Below are 16,468 nucleotides of genomic sequence, written 5' to 3' on the forward strand. Positions count from 1 at the left end.
ATGAGTTCAAATCGACAGGGCCTGATAAACTGCATCCTAGAGTATTGAAGAAACTAGCTGAAGAACTCTCAGAACTGCTGTCTATTATCTTTGCGAAATCATGGAGGACCGGTGAAGTGCCGGATGACTGGAGGAGAGCTAATGTTGTCCCTATCTTCAAAAAGGGGGGAAAGGAGGAACCGGGGAACTACAGACCAGTCAGCCTAACATCAATCCCTGGAAAAACTCTGGAGCAGAATAAAGCAGTCAATCTGTAAACACCTTGAAAACAATGCAGTGATTATTAGGAGCGAACATGGATTTATGAAGAACAAATCCTGCCAAACTAATCTCATTTTATGATCGGGTAACCTCCATTGTAGACTGTGGGAATGCTATGGACATAATATATCTCGACTTCAACAAAGCTTTTGACAAAGTGCCCCATGATATTCTGATTAGCAAGATAGCTAAATGTGGGCTGGATGGAACAACTATTAGATGGATCCACAGTTGGCTCTAGAACCATACTCAAAGAGTGCTTATCAATAGTTCCTTCTCTAACTGGGCGGAAGTAACAAGTGGGGTACCACAGGTCTTGATCCTGGGCCCAGTGCTCTTCAACATTTTTATTAACGACTTGCATGAGGAGGCACAGAGCATGCTTATCAAATTTGCAGATGATACAAAATTGGGGGGCATAGCTAATACTGTGGAAGACAAAAAGAAAATTCAAAGGGACCTTGATAGGCTGGAGCATTGGGCTGAAAACAACAGAATGAAATTCAACAGGGAGAAATGCAAAGTTCTACATTTAGGAAAAAGAAACCAAATGCAAAGTTATAAGATGGGGAGTACTTGGCTCAGCAATACAACATGTGAGAAGGATTTTGGAATTGTCGTTGATCAGAAGCTGAATATGAGCTAACAGTGCGATGTGGCTGCAAAAAAGGTGAATGCTATATTAGGCTGCATTAACAGAAGTATAGGTTCCAAATCGTGTGAAGTATTAGTTCCCCTCTATTCAGCACTGGTTAGGCCTCATCTTCAGTACTGTGTCCAGTTCTGGTCTCTGCACTTCAAGAAGGATGCAGACAAACTGGAACAGGTTCAGAGGAGGGCAACAAGGATGGTCAGGGGACTGGAAACAAAGCCCTATGAGGAGAGAGTGAAAGAACTGGGCATGTTTAGCCTGGAGAAGAGAAGACTGAGGGGAGACATGACAGCACTCTTCAAGTATATGAAAGGTTGTCACATAGAGAGGGGCCGAGATCTCTTCTCGATCATCCCAGAGTGCAGGTCACGGAATAATGGGCTCAAGTTGCAGGAAGCCAGATTTCGACTGGACATCAGGAAAAACTTCCTAATTGCTATATGACAATGGAGCCAATTACCTATTACCCAGAGAGGTAGTGGGCTCTCCGACACTGGAGGCATTCAAGAGGTAGCTGGACAGCCATCTGTCGGGAATGCTTTGATTTGGATTCCTGCATTGAGCAGGGGGTTGGACTTGATGGCCTTATAGGCCCCTTCCAACTCTACTATTCTATGGTTCTAAGCAATTTATAGGCTAACAAGGTTCAGCCGCACAACACATTAGGCCCTGTGTGAACAATGCTCACTGGAACTATAACTTGTCAGTTCATTCAGTGTGATTGTTTGCTGGCATATGAAATGCTTGAATTTCCAAGGCAGATGCTATGCCTGGGCAGTGCTGTGGTGGTGTCTTCCCAGCTATACAAGTGAGAGAAAGAGAGAAAGGAGGAATATCAAGAGGAAAGCTGTGGCTGCAATTATAGACCTAACCACACACATACAATCAAAGTCTGTTACAGGCAGGAGCAGTGGTTGAGAAGGATCAGCACTAGCAGAGCTTTGTTGCTACTCCACGTGGCCTGGAAAACCAATTGTGCATTTTATGGGCCTCAGCTCCACAATATGCTAAAACATGCCATATGAAATACTCACTGTCCAGGATCAGCAACAGAAAAATAAGCAGAGAAAAATAATGATGGCTCTGTCCCCCCAACACCTCACCTTCCTACACGCATACACACGTGCTTTCCTCCCCCCCCAACAATCTCTCTGCCTCATCTGAACTGGAAAACCAAAGATCTTGTGATGCCCACAGTCCTGGTTATCCCATTCTCATCAGAGATAGGAAAAAGTCACCTATAACCTCAGCTGTAAAAGGTGAGTTCTGTGGACACTGAATACAGCATTGAATAGATTTTAAATATTATTTTAAAAAATCCACAGGCAGACAGGAGGAATGGAGACAGCTAGCATAGTCACACAGAGCTTGATTCCAGTAAGAGATTGAACGTTGAATGCTCTGGCCTGTTTCCTCAGAGGCATCTCATATTAAGCACAAGTACGGTTCATGACAGATGCTCTTGGAGGTTGCTGATTCATAGGGTCACCATAAGTCGTAGTCGACTTGGAGGCATATAACAACAAACACAGTGAGCAGCTGCAGCCTTATTCCCTCTGGGAAAGACTACATAGGAAGCCCAGGGTTTCTCATGCCATTTTATAGCATCAAGAAGGAACTGATGCAACTGCAACAGTATTCTGACTATTTTACAGTCCATCCAGGGTATAATCTCAGCGCAGTGCCAAAATTGAACTGAAAGGCTACTTGACTTCAGGACAGATCTTGGTGCTGAATGGCCAGCTACAACACTGAAGGATCCTGTTGTAATTGCCCGGGCAAGGAAGCAAAGGAAAGCCCCTCTTCAACAATTGAGGCATGTTTAATGGGTATGGGGAGATGCTCATGGTCTGAGGGTTCTTCTGCATGAAAGCTATTCAGGGATCAGATGTGCTCAATTCAACCACTCAGCCTCTATACTTATGTTTCTCCATTCTTTGAAGACATGAAAACATGGGAATATAGGAAGCTGCCTTGTACTGAGTCAGACTATTGGTACATCTAGCACAGTATTGTTTGCACTGACTAGCAGCAGGTCTCCAGGGATTCAGACAGAAGTCTCTCCCAGCCCTACCTGGAGACATCAGGGATTGAACCTGGGACCTTCTGCAGGCAAAGCCGATGCTCTACCACTGAGTGCCATCCCTTCAGAAGCTTAGAAAGTACCTGATGCATTTAGAGAAAAGAGCAGAGAAAGCCTTGCCTCATTCTCCACACTCCCTGTAGATTTACTGTTATAGGTAGTAGTGCTTTACACTTTTTTAGTTGGCTCAGAATTCCATAACAAAAGGTCACAGTATGAAGACATGTTGTCAGGTACCAGATTCAGGGTTTCAATACAAAGGAAGTATACACAAAGCATTTTAGTTCATGAACAAAGTGTTACTAGAAAAGGCAGGAATGCTTTCTAGAGTGAGAATCCTGTGGCAAGCCTGTGCATCTATTCAAGCAGACTATAGAAGCCACACTGACCCTACTTTCACCCTATATGCACCTCAGATTATAGGGGTGGGGGCAAGGAGAGAGCAACACAGACAGAGGGGGCTTACTGTAGAGTACAGGGCTCAGATGTGCATTTGCTTGTGCTAAGAAATATGAAGAGATCTAGCCTTTCACAGAACTAGAGTTGAAACACCCATGACTTACACCATGTTTGGAAGGAGAATGAACAAGAAATAAAAGCTCCCTCAATTCTAAGTTACTGGTTTGAGTCCAACCCGAGTCATTAAAATCAAGTCTATTTCAATCCCATGGCTATCTAGCTAGATGCATGAAATTGGTTTTGGGAAAGCTTGCTTCAGTTTCTCAGAAGTTTATGATCAGTTTACATTGTAAAAACTGCTGCCACTGCAGACTTTAACTGACACCTCCCCCTTTCTGGCAGTCTCAGTTAAAATGAATTGAACAGGGAATATACACTGAGCATCTACGCCAGGACTGAAGAGGAATGGTGAGATGTCAACGGGAGAATTACAAATTACTGTAGAAAACATGATGCCCATTTCTAGGGAACTTCTTTCAATATCCATGTACAGTTGAGCACAAACAATTGTCCAACACCAGCACTGCAAAGCTGAGCAGTAAACTTAAGCAGAACTGCTTCCTGGAACAAATAGTTAAGCCAATAGTTTGTTGCTAAATTGAGCCCACAAAGCATAGCCACACATGCCTGGGTTTCAACAGAGAGCAACAAAGGCTGATTCCTTCTAAGATTTGGGGATGAAGAGTGTAGAAGATCAAAAGCTTATAATTCCATGTAAGGTCCACTGAAAGTTTAACAGAAGTTGGTTGAATCTAGATATCTGAATGGGAGCAGAAACAATAATACTGTTGCACCAAGAATGACCTGTGAAAGATTTAAATGATTGGTCGGACCTACCCTTGCCCATCTTAAATGCAATAAAGCACAAAGGTGCTTTCACACTAGGTGTTAAGTGTGGAATTGCTATGCTTCATTCACTCACTTCTTACAGGAAATCTGTATGACTTGTATTTTCCCTACTGTTCTTCCATCTCCTCTCAAACTGCAGAAAGTCCGACTTCAGAAGAATGGAACAGTAGTGCAGTCTTCGCAAGCGTAGATGCCTTTAGCAGTGCTCTTTCATCTTTTTAAAAGAGTGGGGTTTTAACACGGGCAGCGATGTATTGAGAAACTAAACCTATCACAGTTCAGCAAACACAATCCCCCTCAAATCTTTCAATTAACACAATGGTTATAAAAGAGAAGTATAGAGCACTAATACCATAAGGCCACAATGTTAATATATTCATTATTTTAAAAACCCTTCTGGTCACCACCATTAAACACAATGCTAAATCAACCATCTTGCTAAAACAGTTATTTTTAAAAAATTGTGTCATTGTATTCTAGTGCTATTGTATTGTATTTTAGCACTATAACATCATAATACAAAAATTAAGATTATATCGTTGTGGTGTTATAGTGCTATAATTCTCTTTCATTAAAATAATATACAGTATAGCTAGAGAAGTGTTTTAGTGCTAATTAAAAGATCAATTTAAAAAAACAGTGTCATAAAATGGCATCCATCACAAGAGGTACAGTGCATGTGTGCTGAGGTTCATATGGTACCACCACTCATAGCAACTATATTATACTCACTGGCATGGGTGGAACAAAGCGGATGTACACATAGAAAAGAACCTAGAACAGCCCAGTAGCTAACAGGTAGCCAGTGCAATTCGTTCAGCAGCAGAGTGACATGTTGGTGATACCCTACCCCCAGTGAGCAGCTTTTGGACCAACCTCAAGGGCAGCCCCACATACAGTGCATTACAGTAATCCAGTCTGGAGATTACCAGTGCATGGACAGTGGTCAGGCTATCCTGGTCCAGAAACGACTGCAGCTGTCTTACCAGCCAAAGCTGGTAAAAGGCTCTCCTAGCCACTGAGGTCACCTGGGCCTCTAGCAACAAAGATGAATCCAAGAACACCCCTAGACTATGGACCTGCTCTTTCAGAGGGAGTACAACCCCATCCAAAGCAGAAAACTGACCAATTATCCAAGCTCAGGCACCACCAATCCACAGCGTCTCTGTCTTGCTAGTATTCAGATTCAGTTTATTGGCCCTCATCCAGCCCATCACCTAGTCCAAGCAGCAATCCAGGGCTTGCACAGCTCTCCCGATTCAGATATTACAGAGAAATAGAGCTGGGTATTGTCAACATACTGCTGACACCTCGCCCCAAATCTCCTGATGACTGCTCCCAAGGGCTTCATATACATGTTAAACAGCATGGGGGGAAAAATGGTACCCTGTGGCATCCCATAGAACAACTGCCAGGGGGCCAAAAAACAATCTCCCAATGCTATTCTCTGGAAACGACCTTGGAGATAGGATTGGAACCACTGTAAAACAGTGCCTCCGATACCCATCTCACCAAGTCGGCCATGATCAATGGCATCAAAAGCCACAGAAAGATCAAGTAAGAATAACAGGGTCTCAACCCCCTGTTCTTCTCCTGATAAAGGTCATCCATCAGGGTGACCAAGGGCAATTCAGTCCCATAACCAGGCCTGAATCCAGATTGGAATGTGTCAAGATAATCTGTTTCATCCAAGAGCACTTGCAGTTGCTGCACCACAAACCTCTCAATCATCTTCCCTAAAGAGGGGGTATTTGCGACCGGGTGGTAGTTGTCACAAACCAAAGGGTCCAGGCTGGGCTTCTTCAGGAGTGGTTGGATCACCGCCCCTTTCAGGGCAGCTGGAACCACTCACTTCCACAATGATGCATTGACCACACCCTGGATCCACTCAGTCAAACTCTCTTGGCAAGCTTTAATAAGCCAAGAAGGACATGGGTCAAGAAGACATGTTGCTGGCTGCTTTGTCGTAAGCACCTTGTCCACATCATCAGGCCGCATCAACTGAAACCAATCACAAGAAGCTGCAGCAGACATTGCACTGGACACTTTACTGGGGACTACAGTAGATGTGGATGAGTCATCAAGATTGCTATGGAGGCGAGCAACTTTACCCTCAAAGTGCCTTGCAAACAATTCACAGTGGGCCTCCGAAGGGTCTAAAACTCCATTTCCTAGAAGTGATGTCAACAGACCCCTGACAATGTGGAAAAGCTCCACTGGACGGCTACTTCAGGATGCAATGGTGGCAGAGAAGTGGGCCTACTTCGCCACCCTCACCACCACACAGTAGGCATGATTATGATGTTTTACTCATGCCCAATGAGCCTCACAGCACATCTTTTGCCACTTGTGCTCTAGCTGTCATCCAGCCTGTTTCACTGCCTTTAGCTCACCAGTGTACCAAGGTGCAAACCGGGCTCCACAATGCCAGAGAGGGTGCTCGGGGACAATCGTGTCAAGAGCCCAATGTGTCTCACTGTTCCACAGCGTGACAAGGGCTTCAACAGGGTCACCTGCTCTATCTACTGTGAACTCCCCCAGGGCATTCAGGAATCCTATGGATTCCATTAGTCTCCAGGGGCTTAATCTGTCCACCACCCCTGCAGGCCATAAGGCATAAGTCTAAACTTCACCAGGAAGTAGTCTGACCATGACAGTGGGGTGACATCCACCTCCCCATCTCCAGACAACCCCTTCCTCCATCTGGAGCAAAAACCAAGTTGAGGGTGTGCCCTGCCTTATGTGTTGGGCCCGTGACAACTTGAGAGAGCCCCATGGTTGTCATGGAGTCCATGAAGTCCCGAGCTGGAACACTAGAGGTAGCCTCAGCATGGACATTGAAATCACCCAGGACTATCATTCTGGGCTCCTCCAACACCACAGCTGAGACAGCCTCCACCAGCTCGGTCAGAGAAGCTGCCAGGCAGCAGGGTGGACAGTACACCAGCAGCAACCCTAGTTTACTGTCTCCTTGACCTGACACCAGGTGCAGGACCTCACAGCCAGCTCCCAGACAGAGTGGTTTCCTGGTGACCAAGATGGAAGTTCTGTAAACCACAACAACTCCTTCCTTCATCCCTGCAGCCTGTGCTGGTGTTGCACCGAATATCCAAGTGGGCAAAGCTGGGTCAGATCAACTCCTCCCAGCTCACCCACCCAGGTCTTGGTAATGCACACCAAATCGGCATCTTCACCCACGATCAAATCATGGATGAATGCGGTCTTATTATGTACTGATCTGGCATTAAACAACACACACAGGCCAGTGGGCACTGCAGATGAGAAACAAGGAATCCATCCATGGGAGGAGTAGGAGCGGGGAACAAGACGTAGATAGTCTTGCCCTTGTCTTCTATGGTAGTTCACTACCTCCCATGGCTATACCTCCCTCTACACATGATCACTGGAATTGGGATGACATCAACCATGTCTCTCCTTGCTAAGACTCCTCCTAAACACCTAATATGGACCCAACAAGAGCCCACCAAGAAAACCTGCCCGAACCAATTATCCCATTAGGCCTCTGAAAGAATTGGGAACAGTCAGACCCACTCAATATTTTTCACTTAGGGCACATCTACTCACCCCGGCCTGTCTCACACCCAGGGAGGGCCAGCCTTCTGCCAGTTACAGACTCTCACTCTGAAGGCATCTGGAGACTTTCTCCTATCATTCAGTTCACTGCACAGGCTCTCACCCTGCACAGGAACTACACATGTGCCATAGGCCCTCCCCACTACCAGTCTCCTATAGATTGGTCTAAAAAAATGGAAGGGGGTAGCACCCTTGCCCTCAGGACTCCCTAAGGGGCAACCCCCTTTGGTGGAAACCCCAAGGGCAGCCAGGCTTTTATGCCCCTGACTCAGACAGGAGCTGATGCAAGAGGTTGCAAGATTAACTGCAGCTTCTCTCTGGAGTCAGGGTCAGGCAGGGGGTCCCAGTCCTTGCAGCACTTACCAGGGACTTCAGCTGTCTCAGGAGACAGCAAGCCAGAGGAGTGAGCAAGCAAGCACCCAGATGCTCAGGTGCTCACTCCCAGGATGGGTGTTCTCCAGTCCCCCAATGCTGCAGCTGTTCCCCTGGTCAATATGCAGACTTTCAACCCTCCTGGAATGTTGCACAAGGGTTTCCTTTGCCACACTTCTGTTCTGTGTCCCATTTTGAACACATGTGAGATGAGTGGTAGCCATCATGATGCTAGCCATCATGAGAACAGAGGCACAGCTGAAACACACACTTTTTACTGAACAGAGTCACTTGCGGAGTAACTTCTGTGATAACAGTATCACAACGGAATGAGGGCTGCTACCTTTTTGTTCTTGTTCTCTGTGTCTTTGAAAGTGGCTTGCCAGCCAAAGGAATAACAGATGCAACTTCACCCATTTTACACCTTTTTTTTTTACTCAACTTTACATCCATTTCATTAATGTCTTGCAAGCAGCATTCAAAGGTACAGGAGCCCGGTAAGAACAAAAAGCTGACAACCCCACAGTGGAACAGCTGACTTCCCATGGATCACTGCTGTTGCTGATGCAGATTTTGCTTGTGGTCTGCATGGCACTGGGAACACTTTTGTCTTTGTGCCTGCTGGAAGGCTGCCTGGAGAGACAAAAGAAATATCAGGAGAGTGATACATAATGGGAAGCAGCTGTAACAGATAGTGTGTGTGGTGGGGTGCTTGAAAAATGATTAACTGAGAAAAGGTGCCATCACCCTGGTGTTCTTATGTTCCTTGTGCTACACTCAGACTCTACTTTCCCAGTGAGTGTGTCCTCACCTGGCAGACTCCCCTGGGGGTCACCTGTTGGGGGAGATAATTCTCCCCTATCCAGGGCAGGGAGTGACACTAGAACTCTTTCCCCAGCTATTATTTGTTCTGCTGTGGCTCAGATCATGCAAAGGGGAAGAGTTTGGCCAACGCTAGTAATAAGTGGAATTGAGTACTTGGTGTTCACCAAACTAGCTGTTCCCTATTGCCTTCCCCAGTGCATAATCAGAGCTCACGTGGGTTTGGGGGGTTGTTGTCAACACGGAACCTTTTGACGCAAACTACTTACTATGTGTCCTCTTTATAGGCATGTCATGTTCTTCTCTTACACTCTTCACAAATAGGATATTCTTGCTCTCCATTTTTTATAAGAGATCTCCATTCACACCCCATTCTAGGTAAAGAAAGATGTCTCACATCCATCTGTTTCGTTAGGGAAACTGATGACTAGTAGTCCTTTTCTGGGATTTCTGGCTTGTACTTTACCACTCCAAAATAGCATCCCCACAGCTGAAGCAGATATGCTAGAAAGTGCCACCTACAAATAGCCAGAAAGCTTTGGTAATTCTTACTCTCTGTGTTTCCCTTTTCGCTGTCTTCAGCCTGTACTTCTCTCCTTCCCTGATTGTCACTTCCAGTCTTCTCTCTCTCTCCTCTATCCAATTCTCTTCCAGACCTTCTCCTTAGTTTCCACTTCTCTTATCGACACCCTGTTGGGTCTTCCAAATTGTTCTCCTTCTGCCATGGAGAAAGGCCATTGTTCAGTATAGAGCATCTGCTTTGCCAGCAGACAGTCCCAGGTCCAGTCCCTGGCATCTCCAGGTAGGGCTGGGAATGTCCTGGTATGAAACCCTGGAGAGCTGCCGTCAATCAACATAGACAATACTGAGCTAGATGGACCAATGGTCTGACTCAGTATAAGGCAGCTTCCTATGCCCTCTACTCTCATCCTTGTTCATGCTTTAGGTCTTTCAGACTTTGTTTCTCTCACCTGTTTGCTCTCTTGCCTCCAATGCCACTTACTCTCCTGCCTCAGCTCACCACCTTTCCCTCCACTAGGACTTCAGTATTGTCTCCTAGTTGTGCCATATACTGCAGAAGTTTGTTTTATGCAAGCAGCGGGAGGGCCTTTTCTGTTGTGGTGTCCTCTCTATGGAATCACCTCCCCTCTGAACTGAATCAGGCACTAACACTGTTGTAATTTCAGTCCCTGCTGAAGGCACACCTTTTCTACCAAGCCTTTTCTAGCTTTTAGTACCATTGGTTTAACTTTGCTTTGTTATATATGGTTTTAGTGTTATATTTTACCGTTATTCTACATCTCCTTGAGATTTTATGGATGACAGAAAAAATGTTTAAACCCAATTCGACAGCTGGCAGTGTCCCTTTCCTCTCTGCAAACCACTCCATCAGCCTGATCTGACTTTTGGGCTGGCACATAGGCTCCTGGTGCTGTCTTCTGTCAGAACTTGCAGAATTCAGCCAACATGGATCAGTGCCAGCAACGCTGAGGTGGCGGCATGCTGAATCCCAATGATTAAGGAGAAGTTTGCATCACCTGTTGAGTAAGAGTAAATTTTTGAGTGCAGTTTCTTCAGGTTCCAAGGACAGAGGGGGACATACTTTGTGCTTATGGCTAGAGTGCTCTGCGCATCTTGAAGTGCTTGGGGGGTGAGGGATGAGAGATGTTCAGGAGACATGTTTTTGGTATGTGCTTCCCCTCCCTAATAAACCCCCTCCCCACTTACTTGTTTTAGGGGTCGTCTTCTTGCAGCCACGGGTACAAAGGCGAGTATTTGTGTCTGGGGTCCTGAGGCACAGAACCTGTCAGGGGATCTGAGAACACACGTATCAGCAGTCTGCCCTTTCTACTTGTTAGCCTTGATGTGCCCATGTCTAAAGTGTGCTTTCACCAATGTTCCCCCACTTGTGTGATCAGACTTCTGTTGATGTCAAGGTAGAGTGAAACAAACTCATGTTGCACATCTTGGTATGGGAGCAATATTCCCTTGCTGGGGCTTACATGGTCCTGGTGCTGTGCCAAGACTGACTATAGAATTAGTTGACTTCTGATCTCCCTGTATGGCCATAGAATGAGGGGTATGTGGAAGCAGCTGACGTCCGAGTCTCTGAGATGCCTTTGATTATAAAATCACCTTTATCCCTTGTACTCTTTTGCTAAAAACAGAGTTACCTTATAGGGAAGGGTAGGCTCTGGGCATGGGTGCCTGGGCCAACCTACCTCCTCAGTCTCCAGTAAGTGAGATCTCAACCATTTTCTCCATTCCTGATTCTTTTCTTTAGGCCCTCAGGGAGCAAGACAGCAGACTAAAGCCAACTGTATGTGCTTAATGCAACAGAACTCATAGCCTTAGAGTCACAACCTGCCATGTGCCATGATTTATTGATCTGCACAGGTCCCTGCCCACATGCTCACAATCTAAAATATATGAGAGAAAAGCCAAGGAAATGCAGAGGGAGGGGGGAACTTTGCATGTGCTTGGTTGTAAAGCAAAAGAAGTTAAAATAAATTCTGTTCAATAAATGATCTAACAAAACAAAACAAAACCAAAGAGAATTTCAAGGAGGAAATACAAGGGAGAAAAAGTGATTTTTAAAATTAGTTTCCTAAAGTAGGACAAAGAGAAGGCATACAAGAAACCACACAGATGGGCAATAGCACAAGGGCATGCAAGTTTAGAAAAAAGATGAGTATTTGAGAAATGGAGGAATTGAGGAACTGAACAGATAAGGGCATTAAAGGTTAGAAGAAGTTTAAACTTAATAAAGAACAATAAAGGAAGCCAGGAAAGGGAAGCATATTGATATAACATAATTCAACTACAAAAAATAAATGAGCAGAAGAACTGAAAACAACCGATTAGCTGGAAGGCAGGAAAACCAGTAAGCAAAACATTACTTGCTCATCAACAATTAATCAACACAGGACAGAACAGGAGTCTGAATAAGGGTTACAGTAGAATCAGCAGATAAGAAAGGACAATTTTTAGAAGTATTATAGGAGGAAAGCTTGCAAATCTTAGCTAGAGCAGTACTGTGCACCGAGAAAGAAAGAGAAGCATTAAAAACAATGCCCAAGCTCTTACCTGGACGTACAAGGACAACTGAGAGACAGAGAAGGAGTGAAAGTGAAGTGGAGATACTGATCTGACATCTGAACAGAAGTAGCTGTAGGACAATTTGAAATGTGAGCGAGAAAAGAGGAATAGAAGGAGGGAACAGAAAGACAGAACTGGAGTTTGTGAGGATGCCATCAGTGATACTGTAGACCAAAGGGCAGTTTAATTGCCAATAGGAAGAGGCTGAAGAATGAAGAGAAGGGGGGCTAAAAATGACCCTTGAGAGATTCCAGAAAGAAAGGAAACTGTGAAGAAAGAGAGCCACTGGCTTCATTCACACATTATGGTAAATCACAGTTAATGGTTTACTATGACCCTGCTGATCTTGGCCACTTGCTCCTCCCTGCTTGCAGTGGGATGAAATAAATCATAACTGCTGGCATAACATTGCATCTGAAGTATAGATTTTGGTTTGGTTTGCTCCCGCAAGCCATGATATGTAACCAAGGTTTGTTCTTGGCATACTGATGATCTTGGTTTGTTGAAGCAAAACAAACTGTGATCCCTGGTTCAGATGCAGTGCTAAGCCAGGGGTCTCAGTATACTAGAAGAAAGGAGACAAACATACCAGAAAGGAACAGTATTTCTCAGTGGTGGTTCCCCATCTGTGGAATGGTCTCCCCAAGGAAACATGTCTGGCTCCATCATTGTCAGTTTTTAGGCGCTAGGCTAAGATATTTATATTTACCCAGGCTCTTGGTGGTTAAGTCTCTACTGTGGTGCTCATCTTTTAATAGGATAGAGTAGGACAGGTCCTTTTTATTGTATTGCTGAATCAGCATTTTAGGAATTTTGTATTGTACTGTTATTTTAAATATGCTTTTTATTGATTTTATCTGTTTGAATTGTATTTTGTTGTTAAGTTGCTTTGACACATTTCTTTTTGTATAAACCAATGAACAAATGTAAATTATTATTATCATTATTCATGGCAAACCATTACTTACAGTTTACTGGGATGTGAAAAAACAAATGTTTTGTGAAATGAAAGTGAAGCCAATAAAGGACAGTGTCACAAAATCCTAAAGAATGTGAACTAAGAAGCAGAGAGTGATCAAAACAGAAGATAAAAGAAAGTAAGAACAGAAAAGAGTTCTTATGACTTAGCCTATAGATGGCAATTAGAATGTAGAATTTGAAAACTAGACTCGAAGAACAACAGCAAGTTGAAGCAGAAGAGGGGAGTGTTGAGGAGAGGAACAATGAAGTGGAGGAAACTCTATGGAAAAGGATGACAGGAGCAGAAGAGCTAGAAGACACACTGTACTAGTGGAACTATGGAACTGTTTTCAGATACTTAAGGATGAGACTGGAGGACAACCTCCAGAGGAAGAATTACAGGAGACCCTGTGAGGCAGCAGACAAAAAGCTGAAGCTCAGTCAAGAAGGCAATGAAACCATGCCCCACAACAGCAAGAAGAGAAGAGGAGGAGGAGGAGGAGGAGACTCTCTTCCATGTGGGATTGAAACCCAAGTGTGCCAAGAAGGCCTATGGACTTGCCAAGTATGTTGTCTAATCTAGAGAATAGATTAGAGCTGTGACTGAAGGGTTGCCAAACACTCATAAAGCCCACTAATACTTATCCCTTTCTTGTCATCCATGTGGGAACAAATGATACTGCCAAGTGGAGCTACAAAGAAATCATGTCAGACTTTGAAGCTCTGGGAAGGAAACTCAAGGACTTTGGGGACCAGATAGTTTTCTCATCCATACTTCCAGTACTTAGAAGAGGAGTAGAAGGGGATAAGGAAAATACACAGGGTGAATGACTGACTAAGAAGGTGGCGTCGACGCGACAGACTTGGATTGTGGGACCACAAGTTACACTTATTTAATCTATATGCAGAACATATATAGAAAGCGGGACTGGACCAAGGTGAAGGAGGTGAGAAAATTGGAGGGAGAAATATCAATAATTTAAGATATACAGATGATACCATACTACTAGCAGAAACCAGTAATGATTTAAAACGAATGCTGAGGAAAGTTAAAGAGGAAAGCACAAAAGCAGGACTATAGCTGAACATCAAGAAGACTAAAGTAATATCAACAGAAGATTTATGCAACTTTAAAGTTGCCATGTTCACTGCCCAGAGAGCTATTGCTAGTCGGGCGGTATATAAATTTAATAAATAATAAATAAATAACACTGAATGACAATGAGGACACTGAACTTGTCAAGGATTATCAATACTTTGACACAGTCATTAACCACAATGGAGACAATAGTCAAGAAATCAGAAGAAGGCTAGAACTGGGGAGGGCAGCTGTGAGAGAACTAGAAAAGGTCCTCAAATGCGAAGATGTATCACTGAACACTAACGTCAGGATAATTCAGACCATGGTATTTCCAATCTTTATGTATGGATGTGAAAGTTGGACAGTGAAAAAAGCAGATAAGTGAAAAATCAACTCATTTGAAATGTGGTATTGGATGAGAGCTTTACGCATACCATGGACTGCGAAAAAGACAAATAATTGGGTGTTAGAACAAATTAAACCAGAACTATCATTAGAAGCTAAAATGATGAAACTGAGGCTATCGTACTTTGGACACATCATGAGAAGACATGATTCACTAGAAAAGATAATAATGCTGGGAAAAACAAAAAGGAGTAGAAAAAGAGGAAGGCCAAACAAGAGATGGATTGATTCCATAAAGGAAGCCACAGACCTGAATTTACAGGATCTGAACGGGGTGGTTCACAACAGATGCTGTTGGAGACAGATGCTGTTGGAGACAGATGCTGTTGGAGACAGATGCTGTTGGAGACAGATGCTGTTGGAGATAGCTGATTCATAGGGTCGCCATAAGTCGTAGTCAACTTGAAGGCACATAACAACAAGAAGTTACACTTCCTGGAAGATGGACTGCTGGTAGCTTATGAGTTTTACCTCACAAGAAGTGGAAAGAATGTGTTTGGCCACAGCATGGAGAACTTCATCAGGAGAACTTTAAACTAAATCCTAAAGGGGAGGGGAACAGAAACTTGGACATAATTATTAATGAAGGCTTATGCACAGTAACAGGAACTGAGACAACAGCTCTAATGGGGCCTAATAAAAGTCTTCATAAAAATTTAGCAAGGAAGCCAGACCATAAATCACTTGGTGTTTGAGGTCTATATACTAATGACCAGAGCATGGGAAACAAACAGGACGAACTTGAACTCTTAATACAGGAGGGTAAATATGACTTGATCGATATAAGTGAAACTTGGTGGGATGACTCCCATGACTGGAATACTGCAGCTGAAGGATATAACTTCTTCAAAAAGAAACAGAAGGAACAGAAAGGGAGGCAGAGTCACACTATATTTTAAATATATATGTCCCTGCACAAAAATATAGGAGGATGAGTTTGGTAGTCCCACTGAGAGTATTTGGATTAAAATAAATGGGGCAAGGAATAAAAGGAACATGGTAGTTGGAGTCTATTACTGACCACCCAATTAAGGAGAAGATGAGGATGAAACATTTGAAAAGCTCATTGCCAATGTCTCAAGGAGAACTAACAAACTGAGACTCAATCCTGACAAGACTGAGATGCTGTTGGTGGATGGTTTCTCTGATCGGATGGTGGATATATACCCTGTCCTGGATGGGGTTACACTCCCCCTAAAGGAACAGGTGCGTAGTCTGGGAGTCATCTTAGACTCTTCCCTCACACTTGAGGCTCATGTAGCCTCGGTGGCCCGGAATGCGTTCTACCAACTTTGGTTGGTAGCCCAGCTACGTCCCTATCTGAGTAAGGAGGACCTCACATCAGTGGTACATGCTATGGTAACCTCACGTCTGGACTACTGCAATGCGCTTTACGTAGGGCTACCTTTGAAGACGATTCGGAAGCTACAGCTAGTGCAAAATGCGGCGGCCAGACTGCTAACAAGAACTAAGAGGTCTGAGCATATAACACCTGTGCTAGCCCGTTTGCACTGGCTTCCAATATGCTTCCGGGCCAGATTCAAAGTGTTGGTACTTACCTATAAAGCCTTATACGGCGCGGGACCACGATATCTGTCGGAACGCCTCTCCCGATATGAACTGGCCCGTACACTACGGTCTACTACGAAGGCCCTCCTCCGGGTTCCGACTCATAGGGAAGCCCGGAGAGTGGTGACAAGATCTAGGGCCTTCTCAGTGGTGGCCCCCGAACTATGGAATGGTCTCCCCAAGGAGGTGCGACTGGCGCCGACACTATCATCTTTTCGGCGCCAGGTTAAAACCTTTCTCTTCTCTGAGGCATTTTAATTCC

The 16,468-nt window shown here is 44.4% G+C and overlaps 1 protein-coding gene across 9 annotated transcripts in view; it reads right to left on the bottom strand.

Moving 5' to 3' along the window:
• The window catches only part of SCUBE3 (signal peptide, CUB domain and EGF like domain containing 3), a 230,431-nt gene that overhangs the window by 91,798 nt on the left and 122,165 nt on the right, over nucleotides 1–16,468 (bottom strand). Inside the window, exon 1 of one of the 9 annotated variants that reach the window (XM_061632353.1) lies at nucleotides 4,378–4,396. The exons of the other annotated variants lie outside the window; for them this stretch is intronic. The gene's annotated coding sequence lies outside the window, so the exon portion shown is untranslated. Of the gene's footprint in view, nucleotides 1–4,377; nucleotides 4,397–16,468 lie in introns of those variants that run through there. 9 annotated transcript variants of the gene reach the window in all.

The sequence above is a fragment of the Rhineura floridana genome, chromosome 6 (assembly GCF_030035675.1).
Source record: "Rhineura floridana isolate rRhiFlo1 chromosome 6, rRhiFlo1.hap2, whole genome shotgun sequence".
Classification (NCBI taxonomy): Eukaryota; Metazoa; Chordata; class Lepidosauria; order Squamata; family Rhineuridae; genus Rhineura; species Rhineura floridana.